Source organism: Asparagus officinalis, chromosome 5, assembly GCF_001876935.1.
Source record: "Asparagus officinalis chromosome 5, Aspof.V1, whole genome shotgun sequence".
In the NCBI taxonomy this organism is placed as follows: domain Eukaryota; kingdom Viridiplantae; phylum Streptophyta; class Magnoliopsida; order Asparagales; family Asparagaceae; genus Asparagus; species Asparagus officinalis.
This window is the reverse complement of record NC_033798.1, coordinates 37,280,108-37,289,027: the sequence shown is the minus strand read 5'-3', so window position 1 is coordinate 37,289,027 and position 8,920 is coordinate 37,280,108.

The following is an 8,920-nucleotide window of genomic DNA, read 5'->3' as shown; positions in this document are numbered from 1 at the left end:
ACATTTGATTCTTGATGTCTATTTAATTCTTTGCTTTCTACTAATCAGGGGTTTCTTTCAACATCTCTCTACATTTGATTCTTGATGTCTATTTAATTCTTTGCTTTCTACTAATCAGGGGTTTCTTTCAACAAGAGTAATTAACAGAAAGAAATAAATTTCTGGAAGCATGCACCTCCTAAATATTTTTTACAAACAAAGTGATACTAATATATATCGAAGTAAACATTTAGAGATTGCTCTACTCTTCTTGAGATTGGTGTTACGGCTTGGTCAAGAAGAGATTAGCCTACTCAAATATTATAATTTCTCTGATGAATACTAGCATCATTTTGAATTTCTTTTACAAATTATACACGTTGGGCATTCCGAAGCATACAAAATTTTTTGCGACCACAGTGGGAGCATGCTTTTCCCCTCATCTTTTAGCAAGAAAATATTAGATGACATCTTGTGCATAAAGCATGAAAAAAAACTTCTGTGCACAAAGCACTAAAACAGTATTTCTACATTCATTATTCACAGGTAAAATAGCAAGTCATGCGAGCAACTCAAATGTTAATAGCACAACTCAAAAATTTGTTTCCATGCAAATTGGTGCATTATGGGTGCTGGTCCCTATGGAGATGGCTACAACAAAAAATATTCCTCGATCAACACCGTGCTCTGTCCGACAACCTGAATATTCTATTCACCCAATGCATGCTGACGCGGACAATGATGGGTTTACTCCTGTGGTGACTAAGGCTATGAAGAAAAGGATGAGGAAATCACCCTTAGTCTAAGTTCATGTCCCTAATACTCAAAAGCTTAATGCAAACCGGAGGAGCGCTCCAGTATTATTATTCGTGAGGATCTTAAAGATATCCTTAACAATGAGGAAAAGCCACCCACCTTTCATGTTGGAAAGGATAAGGGAGTGATGGAAGAAAACATGGATTCCTCTTCAGTTAAAATGAGTCACTATGTTACTCAAAGACGTTTCCCTCATATTGGATGCTCGAGAGATATGGAGGCATTTGGAGCAAATTCTTATGATAAGGAATTCTCTCCTCTTCAATTGCCCAAACCTCAATAACCAAAAGGCCCTATCAAGAAGGAAAGTTTTTTTTAGAATACCAAGTAGTGTAGTGCCTGCCCCAATGCAACAAGTTAAAGTTAATGACCCCTCAAGGGAGACGTCAGAGCAATATTATACAAGCTCCTCTGCTGTTCGCCTAGGCAGGCCTAAAGTGAGGGATCACCAAAATGATGCTCCTCGTTCTTGGCACTATCAATTCTATTCGGGTAAACCAATGAGCTATGAATCTAAATATGATTCAACCTTATTTTCTAGGAGCAATTTGTTGGAGTCAAATGAAGATTACTTGGAATTAAGACAATCTCCTCAATATCATTCTGCCGAACTAACTAATTATGAGACTGAAGAACGATACTTCTTCGGACATCATATGTAATGTGTTATACCTCAAAGAAATGAAAGGGAAGATACTCCTGTTTATAAATATTATGAAAGCACCCACCATCAGTGTCAGTATTATCAACAACCAACCCATTACTACGAAACCCCAGGAGGGCATCGTGTAGTGACACGATGATTGACGGCTAGGGAGTATCGACTGCTTTTACAAGATAGGGCAAGTCATGATCTTCCCTCTGAAGATAGAAGGCGAGTTTGTTGGTTACGTGAGCACTTATATGAACTCAACACGGTGCCTGATTTGAATAACCCTCACCCTAGTCATGTCATGAATGTCATGCCTGTTAGTGTGACTGATGATGAAGATATGTATTTTAAAAGGAGGCATACTATTGTACCGAAACATCGACCTACGATGAGAAGTCAGTCTATGTCACAATCTGTATCTCTTGAAGTTGAAAATATATCTCTTGAAGTTGAAAATAATGATAATGAATCATCCACTTCTTCTTATTCTCGTTCTCACTCTAATGATACCATTTGTAGTGTAGAAAAAGAATATGAACCTAATTTATTAGGCACAGAACAAGTTTTTACAACTGACGAAATGTCCCTTCATGATAATTGATACAACTTCAAAGAGAGCTCCAACAGAAAGAAGAAATTGCTCAACTTAGAGCACAAACCTTTGCGAATCCTTCCACTTCAACAAATAATGTTTCAGATGTTCAACATCACCCAACTGCAGTTTCACTTGATATAGTACAAAGGCTCATCACCAAAGGGGTTAGGGCACAGTTAATGTAAAATCAGTATGCAATGAGACCGGGCTATACAAAGCCTTATCTTGCTGAGATTAACATGATTCCCTTCCCTGCAAATTATCAACAACCTCAATTCGCCAAATTTAATGAAAATGGTTCGCCACATGAGTACATCGCTCACTTTCTAGCAGCATGTCAAGATACCGCTCATAATGGGGCTCTCCTGTTAAGACAGTTTGTTCAAACACTTTCAGGTCCTGCATTCACTTGGTATAGTATCTGCCTGGATCAATAAGAAATTGGGAGCAGATCCAAGAAGTCTTCTTACAACGCTTCTATAATACTCAAAGGACTATGGACATCACAGAATTAACTCAGACAGAATAAGCCCATAATGAGATGGCATCTGATTTTATTAACAGATGGAGAAATTTGAGTCTTCATTATCCTCAGCCAATCACAGAACCAGAGGCTCTAAGGATGTGCATGAACAATCTTCGACCAGAAATGACAGTTCATCTTCAAGATGTGCAGCCTATGACTTTTGAAGAGTTGGCATCTAAGTCAACTGATATAGAAAATTATCTCAATCAGTTGAAACATCGCTCAGACAAAGGGCACCATAAATTTTTTGAACATGGGATAGACAAAGGAAAGAGAGATTGCACCCGTGATAAGAATAAGCATGTGATGGAGACATTTGTGTCAACACAGTATACAAAAGTTCGACCAAATAAGGCCAATGTCCAGTCGAAGAATTTAAAGTTTAATGGTGCTGGGAAGCCAAAAAGTTTGAAAGATAGACTTGAAAGGGAGTATTCCTTTCCCAAAGAAGTGGTTGATGATTTCTTTAAGGGATTAACCGAGATGAAGCTAGTACAATTTCCTGAACCTCGCCAAGTAAATAAAAATAATAAGAGGCACAATGATGGACGATATTGTAAGTATCATCGTATGCCAGGACACACTTTAGAAGAATGTTTTGTTTTTAAAGATAAAGTTTAAGAAATGATTGATGATGGAACCATTGATCCTGCATTGCTTAAAAATTTTAAGAAAGAAGGACAATCCGCCAATATGGTGTCTATTAGTCAAGTAGATGAAAAGGCTTTGCCGAGGTGCATTGACACTTTAACATTATCGTCATATGTTGTGCCTTATGTACCACCATCATATCACCCTATGGAAGATTCATCATTACCAGTGACTCCCTCAAAGGTGCCGCGTCATGTAATCCATGTGAAAGAGTTATTGTCCCCTTCAACTCCACTGACTATAATGGAGAGGAAAAGTAGGACTCCAACACCATTTCCTATCCTCACATGCTCAGTAAAACAATCTCCACCATCCTACATAAAGAAGCGTCTGTTTGTTGAGGATACAGAATTTATTAGGGCAATGCCGGTTTTAATACCAAGGCAAGACTCTGCCTTACCAAAAATCCTGTTGTCTACAACAGATAATGATGATTCGATGTCAAAACCTGAGCAGCTCTATACCAATCAAGACAGGCCTTATGTCAACAAGAAACAAAAAAGGAGACAAGCTTTTATAGAAAGGGTTAAAGCTGTGAGGAACAACCCTATACCAACGGGGGCAACTCGACCTCCTCTTTCCAAAAAGAAAAGAACTCCTAAATACAAAATACTTCGTAAAGTGATGCCAAAGGAGGAAATTGAAGGATTCATTGCAATGATTTCTCATGAACTTTACATTAATAAGCCTCAAGTGGTGGATAATAATACCCCTTGGGCAAATAATTTACATTGCAATACTATTGGAGTTGTGGAAGGAGATGATGGACCATTGTGCTTCCCAGAAGAAACTCCTGAGGTTAATATTACCACTCGTTCTGGATTTTAGACAAAAGAGATCCGTCCTCCTCCTGTTGAGTACATAATGCCTCGCAAGGAAAAATCTCAACTTCCTGATAATGTAACTCCAAATGTGGTAGGTCCTTCTGAGAATGTCAAATACAATGTACTTGCACATCTAAAGAAAATACCATCATTTCTTAGTGTGTATGATGTTTTGTGTTTATCTTCTGATTTGTGAAAGGCATTTGTTACCGCAATACAATTTCCTGATGACTATAGGGTAGAAGTAGCTAATGTGGATATAAATACACTTGAAGTCTTAAATATTGAATTCACTGATGAAGACATTCTGTTGGGCTCAAAGCTTCATAATCGACCTTTGTTAGTCACAAGTGATTTAGAAGACAAGTCAATTAATTGAATCATGTTGGATTGTGGGTCTGCTATAAATTTAATCCCTTTAAAGATGTTGACAAGGCTGAGATATACTATAAGAAATCTTACAAGAAGCAACATCTTCATCCAGGGATTTAATCAAATAGGGCAACAAGCTTTAGGGACTATGCGTTTGACCTTGAGATTTCAAGGATGGATTTCTACTCCTCTCTTTCATGTGATTGATGCATTCACATCTTACAATGCATTATTAGGATGTCCTTGGTTGCATGAATACGACGTGATATCCCCCTCCTTGCATCAGTGCTCAAGTATAAAACACCCGAGGGAGAAATTAGAAGAGTATTTACAGATACACAACCTTTTACAACTGCAGAAGCCTTCTATGCTGATGCAAAATTTTACTTCGAGGTTGTTATTGCCAAGGAGATCAAAGAAACCGATTTAGAGCTAATAGAGTTAACCCTAAAGAAGATATTGCTCATGATAGAGCAAATCTAAAGAAAATTACATATCGCTACATACCTCGAGAACAAAGGAAAGATTGAGACTCTGTCTTTCAAACACTTGAGTATGAAGTCTTGAATTCTAACCAAGGTAAAGAGCTTAGTGGTCAAAAGAAAAAATCCATGATCTTTGTACCAGCCTCTTCTATAAGTTATAAAGATTCAATATCTTGTCTTCCTATTTTTTATGACCAGAAAGCCCTTAATATGATGAAAAAATGGGTTATGATATAAAGTTAATTTCAGACAGAGAAGGTTCTCTTGCACCTTTTGACAAAATGCTCAGTCCAAAACAAAGAGATGCTCTTTACCATGGCAAAAGACTATTATCTATGAAGAAAGATTTAGGATATAAAGTATGCATGGCATCATCTCAAGAACTTATGGACTTGCAGCCAGCCCCATCCTAATTAGAAGAAGGAGAACAAGCTACAACAGATGAATTAGAAGAAATTAATCTTGGCACTAGTGATGACCCTTGTCCCATATTTATCAGTGCGCATATGTGCAAGGATGAAAAGGATGAATACAAACACTTCTTATCCAAGAACAATGATGTCTTTACTTGGAGTTACAAGGAGATTCCTGGGCTTAATTCGAATGTAGCAGTACATCGCTTAGCCATTTCAAGTGATATTACACCTATTAAGCAACAACAACATTATTTTCATCCAGAATTATTATCTCAAATAATAACTGAGATTGATAAACTTCTTACTGCTGACTTTATCCGAGAAGTCAAATATCCTATGTGGTTGGCTAATATAGTCCCTGTTAAAAAGAAAAATGGACAAACCCATGTTTGTATCGATTTTCATGATTTAAATAAGGCTTGTCCAAAAGATGATTTTCCTCTTCTTATCTCTGAATTATTGATAGATTCTACTATAGGTTATGAAGTATTATCATTCATGGATGGTTATTCGGGATATCAAATTTGTATGGCACCAGAAGATGAAGAGTTTAATGCTTTTAGGACACCAAAAGGTATCTTTTGTTATAAAGTAATGCCTTTTGGACTAAAAAATGCCGCTGCGACATACCAACGTGCTATGATAGAGATTTTTACTGACCTCCTCCATGATAAGGTAGAGTGTTGTGTTGATAACATTGTGATAAAAACAAAGCATAGAAATGAACATTTACAAGATCTTTCTTTGGTTTTTGAACGCGCAAGAAAACATCAATTAAAGATGAACCCGACAAAATGTGCATTCGGTGTCTCATCAGGAAATTTTTTGGGGTTTGTCGTTCGTAAAGATGGAATTGAGATTGATCCAGCAAAGACAAATGCTATCATTGAGATGTCACAACCACAAAACCTACATGAGCTAAAAAGTCTTCAAGGGCGACTTGCATACATTCAACGTTTCATTGCTAATTTAGTCGGCAGGTGCCAACCATTTACAAGACTAATGAAAAAAGACGTTTCTTTTGAATGGGATAATGCATGTCAAAATGTTTTGAAAGTATAAAAAAAATATTTGACGTGTCCACCTGTGCTAGGAGTCCCTATTAAAAGGCGACCTCTAATATTATATACGGCTGCATTACCCATGTCTTTAGGGGCATTATTGGCCCAAGTTAATGATGAGGGAAAGGAAGTTGCTTTGTATTATCTGAGCCGTATGATGCTGGGTATTATCTGAGCCGTATGATGCTGGGGGTAGAACAGAACTATCAGGGTATGGAAAAAATATGTTTGGCCTTAGTTTTTGCAGCCCAGAAACTTAGACATTATATGTTAGAGCATACTATTCACTTGGTATCTCGGGCAGATCCTCTCAAATATATTCTTGGAAAATTAGTTTTATCAGGTCGCTTAGCAAAATGAGCAATATTTTTGACTCAATTTGATATTGTCTATATACCTCAAAAGGTTGTTAAAGGGCAGGCTTTAGCAGATTTTTTAGCCGCTCATGCTTTGCCAGGAGAAAAAGAGATTGAAGTTGATCTTCCCGATGATGAAGTTATGACTACCTTCATAGCCCCTTCATTGGTCATGTATTTTGATGGAGCCAGTCGAGGAACGGGGGTAGGAGCTGGAGTTGTATTTGTTACTCCTAAAGGAGAATCTCTACCATATTCTTTTACATTGACTTCAACATTATTTTATAATGAAGCTGAGTATGAGGCTCTTGTCATTGGTCTCAAATTAGCATTAGACTTACATCTTGCTCCATTGGTAGTCTATGGTGATTCACAACTTGTTATACATCAACTGAATGGAAAACATGCTGTCAAAAAGAAGGAATTAATCTCATATTTTCTAAAGGCCCAGGATTTGATCCATTAATTTCAAGAAATTCAAATTGAACATGTCCCCCGATCTTATAATCATAGAGTGGATGCTCTAGCAAGCCTCACGGCTTCATTGGCTATCTCTTCGAACACTACCCTCCAAATAAATGTTGAAACGAGGCAGGTACTATCATTGATACTTGAAGAGTCACCACAAGAGACTTTAATATCCTCGGCTATTTTGGCTTACATTAAAGAGGAAACAGATTGACGAAGACCCTTACTGGATTATCTCAACCATGGAATTCTTCCTGTAGATAATCACCAGAGACAACAAATAAAGAAGCGTGATATATATTATACTTGCATTGAGGGGATCCTCTTTAGGCGATCTTTTGATGGTATGCTTCTTCGATGTTTATCTAAAAATGAAGCTATGAATGCTTTGAAAGAAGTACATGCTGTGGTATGTGGAGCTCATTAATCGGGACAAAGGCTTTACTATCAACTCAAACATCTAGGATATTACTGGCCTGCAATGGCTCGAGATGCAATGCAATTTGCTAAGAGATGCCATGTTTGTCAAATTCATGCAGATTTTATACATTAACCCCCAGAACCACTCCATATAACTAATGTATCTTGGCCTTTTGATGCATGGGGGATGGACATCATAGGCCCTATTCATCCTCCATCATCCAAAGGACATAGCTATATCTTGGCTGCAACTGACTATTTTTCTAAGTGGGCAGAAGCTATCCCTCTAAAAGAGACACGAGGTGTAGAAGTGGTTAATTTTGTTCGTACTCATTTAATATATCGATTTGGCATACCAGCTAGAATTATATCTAACATGGAACTCCATTCAAAAATCAGGATATGCAGAGACTTTGTGCAAAATTTCATATTAAACATTACTTTTCATCAGCCTATAATGCAGCAGCCAATGGTCAAGCTGAGGCATTCAATAAGAAATTATGCAAATTACTGAAGTAAGTGGTCTCCTATAATAAATGAGAATGGCATGAGCGGCTTATGGAGAGTTTATGAGCATATCGTACTACTATTCGAACACCTACAGGCTCAACACCTTATGCATTAATCTTCGAAGGTGAGGCCGTACTTCCACTTGAAGTGCAGATTCCATCTTATAGAGTTGCAATCCATGAAGGACTTTCAGAGGATGAACCACTAAAGGCTCGACTAGAAGAATTGGATGGTTTAGAGGATAAGTGCTTAAGAGCAAAACAAATTTTAGAGATATATCAGGCTCGTATTTCACGAGCTTTTGATAAAAAAGTTCATCATAGATCCTTCAAGGTTGGCAATTTAGTATTGGCTGTTGTTTGTCCTATGATTATCACAAGGCGAACAAAAAGAAAATTTGAGCCAAAATGGGAAGGCCCTTTCATAGTACAGGAGGTTTATTCAAACGGGGCCTATAAAGTAATTTCACCCGATGGAGAGTACTCTCCTCCCCTAATAAATGCAAAATTTCTAAAATGATAGTATGCCTAAAGAGGCATAACACTCCAAACTTTTACGAGTATAAACTGTAAGACACTCCAAACTTTTACGAGTATAAAACTGTAAGACACTCCAAACTTTTACGAGTATAAACTATAAGACACTCCAACTTTTAAGAATATAAACTGAAAAAAACTCTAAGCTCTAAGAGTATAAACTATGAGTAAAGCTATCAGGTAGACATGGTCTACACAAAGTTAAAAAAAAAATTCTCTTTCTACATTAATAACACCCGGTTTGGAAGCCGGA